Here is a 13,833-nt window from a genome sequence, read left to right as displayed (position 1 = left end):
CCCCTGGGTCTGCTGCCACACAACCCCATAAACGCACACGCACACCCTGAAACCATGCAGGTTTCCACTCACTGACCTTTCAAAGCCCCTGCCCAGTTATGGCATCCTATACATGCATGTATAGCCAGCAGGCCCTTGCAGCTTTGCATAGTCACTTCCGCATAAGACAAGCACTGTATTAAATAACCCCCTTCTATAGTCAACATTTCCCTCGATACCAAGAATTGTGTTGAAATGCTTAAAGGAAATCACCATTCAAATAAGAAGGAAGTGCATGGACCCTGAGAAGAACTTGAACCGTCATCAAGCCCTTGTTGGAACTGTTGTATGAGAGGAGGAGACAGAAAGGCCAACATCTGAGCAGCTTTCTGAAAATCATCATTTTTCTCTGCTGTGTCAGTTGTTGTTTCTCTTAGATCATGTACACCTGCTGACGAACACAGCACGCGAGAGAGGCAGGCAGAGAGAAAGAGAGAAAAAGTGGTAAGGAAAATATTTTACTAAATATTGATCATTCTTTCTTTCAGTGTGACCAGAACAAGGAAATCTATTTTTCGTACTTTTCTTATTTTTTGGCCCATTTTATTGATAACATTCTACGTCCCAAAGAGCATGCAGTACTGGCCAGGGACAAGTGCTGCTTTTGCCACTCTTATGGGCTATTTTCTAGGCTGGCAAAAGCATTTAGAACTGAACTGTTGCTGACACCCATCTTTGCCCTGTTCACCAAAGGTGAGACATTTATTTTTAGCAAAAAATATTTTCTCCTGAAAAAACTGCCCAGGCTCTGGGGTAGTGGCGCAGGAGCTACCCAAGATCTCGGCTGGCACAAAGCATGGTGTTACTGCAGCCAGAATCTACAATGGAGTCATTCGTTCATTAGAAGTTTTCTCTTTCCCTTTCTGTTCTTTTCCCTCTGTATTTATACATGTCTTTGCTTTGATTTTCACCCTGTTTTTTCACTGGATCCATCTCTCTTTACTCCATTTATGTTTCTAGAACTTTCTTTTTCTATAGCTATTGAGTTCATTTTATTTTTCTGGTTTTGTTAAGACAGCTCTCACAGTAGTACAATACCTCTCCCTCTTTCTACTCCTTTTTTCACCCGAGGTTTCTGCTGTTCCTCTGCTCCCTTTTCTGTCTCTCTACCCAATATAGCATGAATATCTGAGTCTAACTTTTGACGCGACACTGTCCACATAGATTCAGAATTAGGTTGGATAGGATTGTGGGTCACTAAGAGATGGTCTGAGAAATTTGGTTATGCAAAACGGTAGAAAGAAAGAAAGAAAGAAAGAAAGAAAGAAAGAAAAACCATATTGGGTCAGACCAATGGTCCACCTAGACCAGTATCCTGTCTCTGATGGTGACCCGTGCCAGATACTTCAGAGGGAATGAACAGAACAGGGAAATCATCAAGTGATCTATCCCCCGCCGTCCACTCTCAGCTTCTGCCAGTTGGAGGGTTAAGGACACCCGGACATGGGGGAAAAGAAAGAAAGCAAAAGATGAAGACATAGTGAGAGAGGGAGAGAGAGATACATACTCAACCCATATTGACCATGATGTCTAGTAAAACCCAGATACACTGGGAGGTCCCAAGATGAGCCCTCTACAAGACCCTGACATTGACTTCCCCCTCACTCACGACAGTACACCTGAACTCTTTTCCATACTGCAGTGGGCAGTAAGGGCAGCATGTGTGTGGTTGGGGGGGGGGAAGGGAGCAGTGGTTCACCCTGTTACCAGCCACCTGTTGTCATCATCCCCAAACACCCTCCAAGGAGGGGAATTTTATCATCAGACCAAAGTGCAGGACAATGAGATGGCAGCTCCCGGCCAGATGTCTCTGTGTGTGTGTGTTGTATGTCCATTTCATAAATTTTAAGGCCAGAAGGCACCATTGTGATCATCTAGTCTGACCTCCTGTATTACACAGGCCATAGAAGGTCTCAGTGATTCTACAACAAATCCAATAACTTGTGGTTGAGCTAGTACAGGTCTTCTGGAATGACACCCAGTCTTCATTTAAAATGCCTAAGTGACGGGAAATTTACCACATCCTTTGATAAATTGTTCAACTGTTAAAAAATTGCATTTTATGTCCAGCTTGAATTTTTCTCACTTGAGCTTCCAGCCACTTGTTAAGCCTTTGTCTGCTACAAAGAAGGTAGTTATAGATTGAGTTCAAGTTGCCTCTTTGATAAGCTAAATAGATTGAGCTCCTTATGTCTCTCACTGTAAGGCAGATTTTTCAGACCTTGAATAACTTTATGTAGCTCTTCTCTGAACACTCTCCAATTTTTCAACATCCTTTTAGAAATATTGACATGAGCACTGGATTCCATATTTCAGTATCGGTCTCACCATTGCCATATACACAGGTGGAATCACCTCCCTGCTCCTACGGACTATTCCCTTCTTTATGCATCCAAAAATCCCATTAGCCCTTTTTGCAACAGCATCACACTGGGAGCTCATGTTCATAAATGCCAAAATCCCAGAAAATGTCAAATGGAAACCGCCTTGTGCACTGGCCACAGATAGTATGTTTCTTAGATCTTTTTTAGAACATCAATCTCTTTATTACTGTAGGTATCATAGCTGTCTGTCTAATAATCCATCTGTCTCTACCATGCACTCATCACTGTGGGAATGGATGGCCGGGTCTGTCATTGGAGAGTACTTCACAAGGGCAATATCCGATTACTTACTCTGGCTTCAAATATCTTCAGCTCGGTATTCATAGTTTGCAAGTGGGCAGGAATGTAAACTGGGGCTGGGGGATTATTTAGGGAGCCAAGAAAGGATAACATTCAGGAGAAAGGACTGAGTCTGAGCCAAGAGAAAGTCACACAGGAGCCGTCCTCAGGCTGAAGTGTTTATGAACCTGGGGAGCCATGTCCCCAAAGGAAGGGCCTAGACTCCAATACTCAGGACATTGGGGGTTAGAAGCCCTAGAGAACTGATGGGGGGAGCAGAGGTGGGACAGGCTCTTGGCCCCAAGTGGGGTAAAGAGATGGGATTTGGAGGGGCTTCTCCAGCTCAGATTTCATGGACTTTTTATAGCTGCAATTTGATGTATATTTTTTAATTGTTTGGAGGGAATTTGGCACTGTCCTGAGGGACTTATTTAGCATCCCTTCTGTGTAACCCCAGCCTGCCAAAGGCAGAGAGAGCTCCCCCTGCCACACATAGATGCACAGCACCCTTCAGCAGTATACCTGACCCTCTACTGGGGGATCCCATCTCTGGCTGAATGGGAGCTTCAGTCTCCATAGCCCACTCAGTCCTAGCCCTGAGGACATTCAAGTCAGAGCAGCTCTGCGGGGTAACAACTCATCTCAGTGGTGGAGTGGCAATCAGAGGCATCGTGATGGGAGATCAAAGCAGAGTCAGCACCTGTAGCTTGTGTCTGTGTGAGAACTGGGCCCTCAGGCCCACAGATAATGGGGACATGCTGAAAATGCTTGAATCCCGTCTCTCTTTGCTCTCTGGCTCTGTCAGACTCCTTCGTCTTGCTCTTCCTCTTACACTGCCCTTACCCATTGTTACATTCATACCCATTTGTTGCTTTTATAATGGAAAGAAAGTTTCAAAGCATTTATCATTTAATAACACAGCTTCTTCCTGGCCTACTCAGCTTAAAGCCTGGTCTACACGAGGAAATTAGGTCAATATCAGAAAAATCCACACCCCTGAGTAACGCAGTTAATCTGACCTAACCCCCAGTGTAGACAGCACTAGGTTGATTGGAGAATTCTCCTGTTGACCTAGCTACCGCCTCTCAGGAAGGTGGATTTTCTACGCAGGTAGGAGAAGCCCTCCTATTGACATGGGTCATTTTTTCACTGTAGCACTACAGTAGTGCAGCTACAGCTGTGCTGCTGCAATGTTTTAAGTGTAGATAAGCCCCTACTTTAGCTTTCTAGATCATTTGAGAGAGATAACAAGAGATTAGTCTGACGAAGGAGCTAAACATTCTGAGCCCCAAATTCAAATCAAACTGAAGTGAAGTTTAGAAATGAGAAGTTGTAGGATGCTTCGGATCTTGCTCTGGGACAAAATAGCCAGGAGTGGGGGAAACCCAGTGCTTGGGGAGGGGCTGGGGGTGGAAATCTTTCTGCAGAGGACTGGCGGCCTGCGCCATCTCTTAAGAAGCAAGCTGCCTCCAGATCAAAAACACAGCCACAAGCAAGAGCGAGAACAAAACAAGGAAACCGCACAGCCTGAAAGAGAGAAAGAGGAACACACACACATACATGCGCACGCACACTCACACACATACAGATGTCTTGTTTGCACTAGGGACCTTTTCTAATGATTTCCCATTGTTACTAACTCCAGTGCTAGCTGTGCTGGGAACCCTAGACTGATGGGCCACCATCTGCCATTACCATTTGCAGTGCCATGTCATCAAACCTTCCTGAGAGCCAGTTTAAGGGACATGGTGCTGATCTAATCAACAGCTGCTGGAGCAGACAGCTGTCTATACTGGGGCACCTAAGGTTACTATCCCAGCCAAGGCTGGAGAGAGTGAGAAAAGCTCCCAGACCAGAGCTGGTGGCAGACATTGTTTGGCATCTGTTGACACTTCCCATGGCCTCTTTTCTCCACTGATTGTTTCTTGGCAGCATTTGACCTGCTCTGTGAGCTATGGAAACTAACACAGCCAGATGTTTGGGGGGAGGGGAGGAAAAGGGAACTCAGTGCTGGGGGAGGAAGCAGCTTGGCAGCCCCTAGAGACTAACTCCTGTATCTCCAGAGGGTGTATAGCCCAGGCAGGAGCAGAGCAAACTCCCTCTGACACAAACACAGCACCTGCCCACTGTGCTTCACCCTGCCCTGATGTGCTCCTGAGGGGATTCCAGTCTCCTGGCCTATTCAGTCCATGGTTTCTCTGCTGAGGCTGCCATCAAGTGGCCAGTTAGACCCAACTGTGCTCATAGAATCATAGGATTGGAAGGGATCTTGAGAGGTCATCTACTCCAGTCCCCTGAACTCATGGCAGGACTCAGTATTATCTAGACCATCCCTGACAGGTGTTTGTCTAACCTGCTCTTAAAAATCTCCAGTGATAGAGATTCCACAACCTCCATAGGCAATTTATTCCTGTGCTTAACTACCCTTGCTGCAATCTAAGCCCATTGCTTTTTGTCCTATCCTCAGAACAATTTACTTCCCCCCTCCTTGTAACAATATTTTATGTACTTGAAAACTCTTATCATGTCCCCCCCCCCCCAAGTCTTCTCTTCTCCAGACTAAACAAACCCAGTTTTTTCAATCTTCCCTCATAGGTCATGTTTTCTAGACCTTTAATCATTTTTGTTGCTCTTTGGACTTTCTCCAGTTTGTTCACATGTTTCCTGAAATGTGGTGCCCAGAACTGGACATAATACTCCAGCTGAGGCCTAATGTTTGCTTGTTTTGCAACAGTGTTATACTGTTGACTCATATTTAGCTTGTGATCCACTGTAACCCCCAGATTCTTTTTCACAATACTCCTTCCTAGGCAGTCAGTTCCCATTTTGCATGTGTGCAACTGATTGTTCCTTCCTAAGTAGAGTACTTTGCATTTGTCCTTATTGAATTTCATCCTATTTACTTCAGACCATTTCTCCAGTTTGTCCAGATCATTTTGAATTTTAATCCTATCCTCCAAAGCACTTGCAACCCCTCTGAGCTTGGTATCATCTGCAAACTTTATAAGTGTACTCTTTATGCCTTTATCACTGATATTGAACAGAACCGGATCCAGAACCAATCCCTGCGGGACCCCACTCGTTATACCTTTCCAGCATGACTGTGAACCACTGATAATTACTCTCTGGGAATGGTTTCCAACCAGTTATGCCCCCACCTTATAGTAGCTCCATATAGGTTTGTTTATGAGAAGGTCATGCAAGACAGTATCAAACGTCTTACTAAAGTCAAGATATATCGCATCTACTGCTTCCCCCCATGATAGAATAATGAGGGCACCTGTCCTATAGGAATGGGCCTGTTACACACAATTCATTTCATAAATGTCACCCATTCCAATCAAGCCCCTAGCTGAGGGTGACTGGCTGGCTCAGGAGGATCAGGCCTGGTACATGGTGTCTTGTACCTCTCAACACTGGTTCCAGTCCAACCCAGGATGACAGTGAATGAAAGTTATTCCCTTGATTGTGAAGCCCCTTCAACGGGCACATTTGGAATGAGTTTTGGGGGTGAGGTCCTCCCTCTCTCTCTCTCTCTCTCTCTCTAATTCCCAGTGGGACAAGTGCCCTCATGTGAAAAGTCAGCTGAGGAATTGGCACTGAGTAGTTTCCAACTGGCACAGAGGCAAAGGACTGAATGGGCCACAGAGACTGAACTCCCTACTGCCCACGGGAGGGAGATTCCAGAGGAAGATCAGGAACACTCGATCGGGGGCTGGAAATTCAACCTTAATTGTGTGGGTTGGGGCTGCTGATCCACCCCTTCATCAGTACTGGATATACCGCAACTAGACTTTGACTTTATTTCCTGGTGAATCTTAGAGTGAATCATCTGTGCCACTCAGTGGCAAATAAATAATATATAACAAATGGAAGAAAGAGGAATTTGATAGTAATTAATATAAATCAGCAGTTAGGAATTGTAGAAAATTGATAAGGAAAGCAAAGGGATGCAAGGCGAATTCTATGGCTGACAGAGTTAAGGATAATAAGAAGGAGATTTTCAAAAATATTAGGACAAAAAGAATCGTGACAATCATGCTGGTCCGTTACTAGATGGAAATGGTAGAATTATCAATAATAATGCAGAAAAGGCATATGTGTTCAATAAATATTTTTGTTCTATATTTGAGGAAAAACAGATGATATAGTCTCATCCTATGGTGATGATAATACTCTTTCCTTTCCATTACTATCTCTGGACGATGTTAAATAGAAGCTACTAAAGTTAGACATTTTTAGCTCAGCAGGTCCAGATAATTTGCATCCAGTTAAAAGAGCTGGTGAAGAACTTGCTGGACCGTTAATGTAGATTTTTCCATAAATCTTGGAGCACTGGGGAAGTTCCAGAAGACTGGAAGAAAATTAATGGTGTGCCGATTTTTAAAAAGGGTAAACAGGATGACCCAGATAATAATAGGCCTGTCAGCCTTACATGGCTAATATAAGACTCAAATAATTAAGAATTAAAAGAGGTAATGTAATTAATGCACATCAACATATGTTTATGGAAAATAGATCCTATCAAACTAATTTGCTATATTTTTATGAGATTACAAATTTGGGTGATAAAGGTAATAGTGCAGGCATAATATTCTTAGATTTTTGTAAGGCATTTGACTTGGTACCACGTGACATTTTGATTAAAAAACCAGAATGATATAAAATTACATGGCACACATTAAATGGATTTAAAACTGACTGATAGGTCTCAAAATGTAATTTTAAATGGGGAATCATCACTGAGTAGGTGTGTCACCGGGGGGGTTCTGCATGGATTGGTTCTTTGCCCGATGCTATTTAATATTTTTATCAATTACCTGGCAGAAAACAAAAAATCATCTCTGATAAAGGTTGCAGATGACATAAAAATTTGGGGAATGGTAAATAATGAAGAGGACAGGTCACTGATTCATAGTGGTAAACTGGGTGCAAGCTAACACTAGGCATTTTACTATGGCTAAATGTAAATGTATACATCTTGGAACAAAGACTATAGGCCTCACTTACGCTATCCTGGGAATCAGTGTCTCTGAAAAAGATTTGGTGGATAATCAGCTGAACACGAGCTCCCAGTGTGACTCTGACCAAAAGAGCTAATGCCATCCTGGGATGTGTAAACAGGGGACTCTCGAGTATGAGCAGAGAGGTCATTTTATCTCTACATTCGGCACTCATGTGACCACTGCTGGAATATTTTGTTCAGTTCTGGTGCCTACAATTCAAAAAGGATGTTAATAAACTGGAGAAGTTCAGAGAAGAGGCATGAGAATGATTTATGGATTAGAAATCATGCCTTGTAGTGATAGATTCAAAGAGCTCAATCTGTTTAATTTAACAAAGAGAAGGTTATGGGGTGATCTGATATCAGTCGATAAGTATGTGCATAGGAAAATATTTAATAATGGGCTTTTCAGTCTAGCAGACAAAAATATAACATGATTCAGGGGTTGGAAGTTGAAGCTAGACAAATTCAGACAGGAAATAAGGCATAAATTGTATCAGTAAGGGTTACTAACTATTGAAACAGTTTACCAAGAGTCACGGTGAATTTTCCATCACTGACAATTTTAAATTAAGATTGGGTGTTTTGCTAAAAGCTATGCTCTTGGAATTATTCTGGAGACGTTTTATGGCCTATATTCTACAAGAGATCAGTCTAGATGATCACAGTGGTCCCTTCTGGCCTTGAAATCTGTGAATCTATGAAAAAAATTATGTATGAATGGACAGAGACTGCCAGCTCCTTGTGACTCAGTGCTCCTGTGGCAGCCCTCACTGGAAATACCAAGGTCAAAGCAGGCTGCAAAAGGGAGAGCAAATATTCCCAAGACTGATGAGTAACACTGAAGTTAAACTCCCCAACCAGTCACAAACTGTGATTCTGATATCCCACACTGATTATCAAGAAGCTAAAAAAAGAAATCACAGAGCCCCCTTTATTACATTCCATTTCCCTGGCTCCCAATCAGCACCTACGTCCAGTAAGGTGAGGAGTTATTTAAAAAACTTGGCTCACTATACAAAATGTTCGTCTGAACCCCAAAGGGCCAGACACATTGCCAGGTAAATATTAGTTTGGATCTTACCCAAAATACCACACTGCCAGCCAATTTTTTAGCATCTAAAACTAAAGGTTTATTATAAAGAAAAAAGAAAGAACAAGAAGAGAGTTTTTAAATGGTAAAGCAATCAAATACATACAGAGACTATCAAAGTCCATATATCAGGATCTTAGCAATATTGGTGAGTTTGCTGGCTTAAAAGTCCCTCTGGAGTACATCCACAGCTTGGATGGGTCATTCAGTCCTTTGTTCAGAGCTTCAGTTTGTAGAAAAGACACTCCAGAGGTAAGAAGCAGGATTGAAGAGACAAAATGGAGATGATGCAGCTGCCTTTTATAGTCTTTTGCCGTGTGGCTTGTACTTCCTGTGTCCCAAACACAAGCTTCATAGCACTTGGCATGGAAGCCTTAGAGTTCTCTGTCCACAAGCATACCACATGCCTTGATGACTCAGAAGGTGTCTTCCCTGGCTCCTTTCAATGGGTTCATTGTACAGTTGATGGCCCTTGATGGGCCATCAAACAGGCTAGGCAGTGCTGATGCCAATCTGTCTGGGGGGTGTCACCCAGAAACACAGCATAGGTTTGGAAATACAGATATACCGTACATATCTATAGTTCATGATACAAAGGTGATACAAACATATAAACAAGATTATCATATTTAGCAAAATGTAACTTTTTCGCAGATATCTCACCCAGCATATCTGGTCAGATTCCTTGCAATTTTATTATATTGGTGTCAACAATATCATAAAGTATCCCACATATTCCATACAGTGTCACACTACTCACTGGGGTCATTTACTCCAGATGCAGCCTTGGGCCTCTTCAGTAACAGATTAGGGGCAAACAGGCCTATCTCAGGCCTGGTCTACACCTAAAACTTAGGTTGATCTAGCTACATTGCTCAGGGCTGTGAAAAGTTTTACACCCTCTACAGTGTAGTTAGGTTGCCCAAACCTCCGACACAGGTAGGACAACAGAAGAAGTATTCTGTCAACCGAGCTACTGCCTCTTGGAGAGGTGGATGTACTACAGTGACAGAAAACCTCCTTCTGTCGCTGTAGTAGGTGTCTACACTACAGTGGCATAGCTGCAGATGTGCTGCTCTAGTGCCTAGTGTAGACCAGGGGTAGGCTTCGACACGCGAGCTGATTTTCCGTGGCACTCACACTGCCCAGGTCCTGGCCACCGGTCCGGGGGCTCTGCATTTTAATTTAATTTTAAATGAAGCTTCTTAAACATTTTAAAAACCTTATTTACTTTACATACAACAATAGTTTAGTTATATATTATAGACTTATAGAAAGAGACCTTCTAAAAACGTTAAAATGTATTACCGGCACGCGAAACCTTAAATTAGAGTGAATAAATGAAGACTCGGCACACCACTTCTGAAAGGTTGCCGACCCCTGGTGTAGATGCTACAGCAATGGGAGGAGTTCTCCAGTCACTGCATCTCCCCAAGAGGCAATAGCTAGATTGATGGAAGAATTCTTCCGGTAACCTACTGCTGTCTACACAAGGATTTAGGCTGTCTATACTTGCAGAGTTTTTGCACTGTCAGTTTCAACGTTGATAGTGAACCGGCGAAAGAAAAGCACTGTTTTGTGTACTCACTTACTTCCACAGGCGTTAGAGGGTGTTTACATTTGCAGCACTTCCATCGCGGATGAGAGCAGCGCACTGAGGGCAGCTAGCCCACATGGCAGCTCTCTCCATTTTGATGATGGGTCTTGTGGGAAGGGGGGGGGGTGTCATCGCAGGGCATCCTGGGTCCCTGCACAGCCTCCTCTCCCCAAACACTGATCAGCTCCAGAAGCTCAGCTTTGCTCCAAGCAGGGGATCCTTTGCTCCATGGAGCAGACGTTGTCACCTGGCCAGATGATAAGTGAGCAGTTGCCAGGAAAATAGGAAGGGGAGTTTCAAAGTTCCCAGGGTTTTACAGGGGGAGGGGTGGATGTCTGTTTACCTGGCATCAGAGCAGCAGAGCTGCTAGCCAGAGTGGTCACTTAGGCATTGTGGGATATCCTCAGGAGGCTAAAAGCTGTGTAAACAGGAAGAATGTGTCTTCACTTGCACATCACCACAAAAGCATCATCGGTAAGAGATGTACGCCTCCCGTGGAGGTGGTTTTCTTTTTACAATGAAACTTCTGAGTTTCACCGCAAAAAGTCATTGGCAAGTGTAGACACTTCCACAGTTTTTGTGCAAAAAAGGGACTTTTTCTGCTTTAAATGGCAAGTGTAGACAGGCCCTTAGTTTGACTTAACTATAAGTTGCTCAGGGATGTTGATTTTTTACCCCCCTGAGTGATGTAAGTGGGTCGATCAACTTTTCTAGTGTAGACCAGCCATGAGAGGAGACTTGACTATAGTGTATAATTACCTTCATGAGGAGAAAATGCCAGATACTAAATAGCTTTTTAATCTAGCAGAGACAGCCAGAACAAGAACCAATGCTTGCAGTGTACATCTAAGCAAATTCAAATTAGAAATAAGGCACAGATTGGAACAAACTATCCAGGGAGTGGTGGATTCTCCATCTCTTGATGTTTTCAAATCAAGGTTGGATGCCTTTCTGGACGATAGACTTTAGCCAACCACCAGTTACTGGGTCCAATACAGGGATAATGGTGAAATTTAAAGACCTGTGATGTACAGGAGGTCGGACTAGAGGAGCTAATGATCCCTTCTGGGCTTAAAAATCTATGGAAAAAAAGCTCTTATTGTTCTCACCTCCTCTGCTTCTGCACTGAGCAGCTCTTGGCACATACTATATCTTCCATGGTAAAAAAAAAAATACCTTTCCCTCCTTAGTGCCTCATGGAGCCTCCACAGGTCTACGCAGACACAGGTTTTATTGATCACTGGAATCACAGCAGCATGCCATACATGTCAGTTCAGTAATATGTTCCGTTACGCCATTCTCACCATCCTGTTCAGTTCTGCCTTCGCTTTCAGAAGCAGCAGGATTGTCCCCCTCCGGCACAGAGTACACTCTCGGTAGAATAGCCACTGGTTCCCCTCTAAAAGGCCACTTTTGCCAACTACTGTCCCATATTCCTCTATGCTATTTATAAGGTTCATTTTAATGGCTCTGCTTGGTCAAGGAAGTTACTTGGGGTGTCGCCATTAATGAGAGGCATGTCAAACATATACTCTTTGCTTCTGTAGCTAGTATGGGCTTTGAACTGACCCAGACAATGTATTTATCCCATGGGCTATTGAGCACAACTATGGGCTTCTCCAGTTTAGGGCAAGGGTTCTTTTCCTTAAAAGTCACCTTTGACCCTGAATCAATTTTAGATTAAACCATAGGCTTGCAAATCTTGAAACTAACAGTCCATGTCTGTTCACAAATGCTGTCTTTGGAGGCAGATCTGAGGAAATAAGCAGCACTCACCCTTGCCAGATTCCTTTGCTTCAGCAAACATATTCCCAGTGCAGTTTTTTCTTACATTTTCTGCACGTTTCCACTGGTTGGACAGACTTAATCTGGCCTGTGTTCTCTCTTGCCACACCTGCCATTTTTGTTTCCCACAACTATGCACTTTGGAGGCATATTTTTATGATGCTTCCCTTTTCACCATGGGAATTTCCCCTTGTTTACTTCTTGTATCAAGCTCTGATTGCTTTCTTGCGAAGCATCTTTCATTTTCACTAGCACAGACTGCTGGTGTGACTGTTGCACCTCCTGTTCCGGACGTCAATTGTTATTTTCTGGAAAGTCCCTTCTTTTGAGTTCCAGCTATTAGATGATCTCTTGTATGGTCTGCCTTATTGATACCAAAGTCGCAATGCTCTGCTAGTTCAGATAGGGCCCTTATAAAAAAAAAGTCCACACTTTCTCCAGGCCTCCACACCTTCCGGTATAAGAATCTCTATTTGTGTATGACACCCCTTTTGGAATTAATACTCAGATCATTTTCTTTTAATAATGTAAATTGCTATTCTCACACTCTTTCTCTGTGAAAGCAAATGATTTCCAAGTATTTTCAGCTTCACTCCACAGTGCATCAATTAATGAGCTGACCTGTGGTGCCCCACTCTCTGTGAAGTGCTCCTTCTACTCAGGCTACTTCATGTCCTTGGCAAACTAAAAGTCTTTGAGGCAGGCTGAACTTTGGCATTTATTTTTCCTCTTATTTATGTTGATTCAAAACCAGACTGCTTTTGATGCCACTGCATGTGCCAATGGTAAAGAATCACAGAAAAAGTTGCTTTCATCTAACACTGAACAAGGAACTTTATCTGAGTAAAGAAAGTAATATTACCTCTAATGCCCAGTCTGCGCTAGAAAATTAAGTTGGCATAACTACATCACTCAGGGGTATAAAAAAATCCACACCCCCAAGTGGCGTAGTTAAGCTGACCTAAATCCTTGAGTAGACAGTGTTAGGTCAACAGAAGAATTCTTCCATCAACCTAGCTACTGCCTCTTGGGGAGGTGGATTTACCTACACTGACAAGAGAACACCTCCCACTGGGGTAAGCAGTGTCTACACTGAAGTATTAAAGTGGTGCAACTGTGCCGCTGTCAGTGCCGGGTTTACAATGGCGCCATGCTCAGAAGGGGCCCTGGCCTGCTCTGCTTGCACTGTGCCCTGAGACCCTGCCAGCTCCCCCTCCCTCCTCGCCCTGCTCACCACTTGCTCTCTCAGCCTGCCTGCTGGCCGGCCAAGGGCTCCTCTCCACCCCCTGGCCCCACCTGCCAGCTTCTCTCTGCCTCCTGGCTGGACCCCAGTGCACCTCAGGCTCCGGGTAGTTTCTTTTTCCCACCACCTGTTGGGCCCCGCCTATCTCCCCGGAGCTGAGCCGCCTGGGACTGGCGCAGAAGCCTGGCCAGTCTCAGCCAGGTGGTGGAGGGGGACAGTGTGGGGGGCTTGGCTGGGTCGCTCCAGGCAAGTGGGTCCTGAGGGAGCCTGGCCAGGGCAGGCCCTGGTCTGGCTGATCACACCACTCCTGAGGGGCTGGAGCGATTCCCCACCCCAGGACCAGCCCTGGCTGCACTGCCGGCTCAGCCAGGCAGACGCAGTTGCCTCCCAGAGGGCTGGTGAGTGCGT

The 13,833-nt window shown here is 44.2% G+C and overlaps 1 protein-coding gene across 1 annotated transcript in view; it reads left to right on the top strand.

Moving 5' to 3' along the window:
• Positions 1-242: 242 nt before the first annotated feature.
• The window catches only part of CD4 (CD4 molecule), a 28,660-nt gene continuing 15,069 nt past the window's right edge, over positions 243-13,833 (top strand). The window contains exon 1 of the mRNA XM_024210996.2: positions 243-483. The gene's annotated coding sequence lies outside the window, so the exon portion shown is untranslated. The remainder of the gene's footprint in view (positions 484-13,833) is intronic.

Source organism: Terrapene carolina, unplaced genomic scaffold (assembly GCF_002925995.2).
Source record: "Terrapene carolina triunguis isolate 2854851 unplaced genomic scaffold, T_m_triunguis-2.0 Scaffold740, whole genome shotgun sequence".
NCBI lineage: Eukaryota > Metazoa > Chordata > Testudines > Emydidae > Terrapene > Terrapene triunguis.
This window is presented reverse-complemented; position numbering and strand designations above follow the sequence as displayed.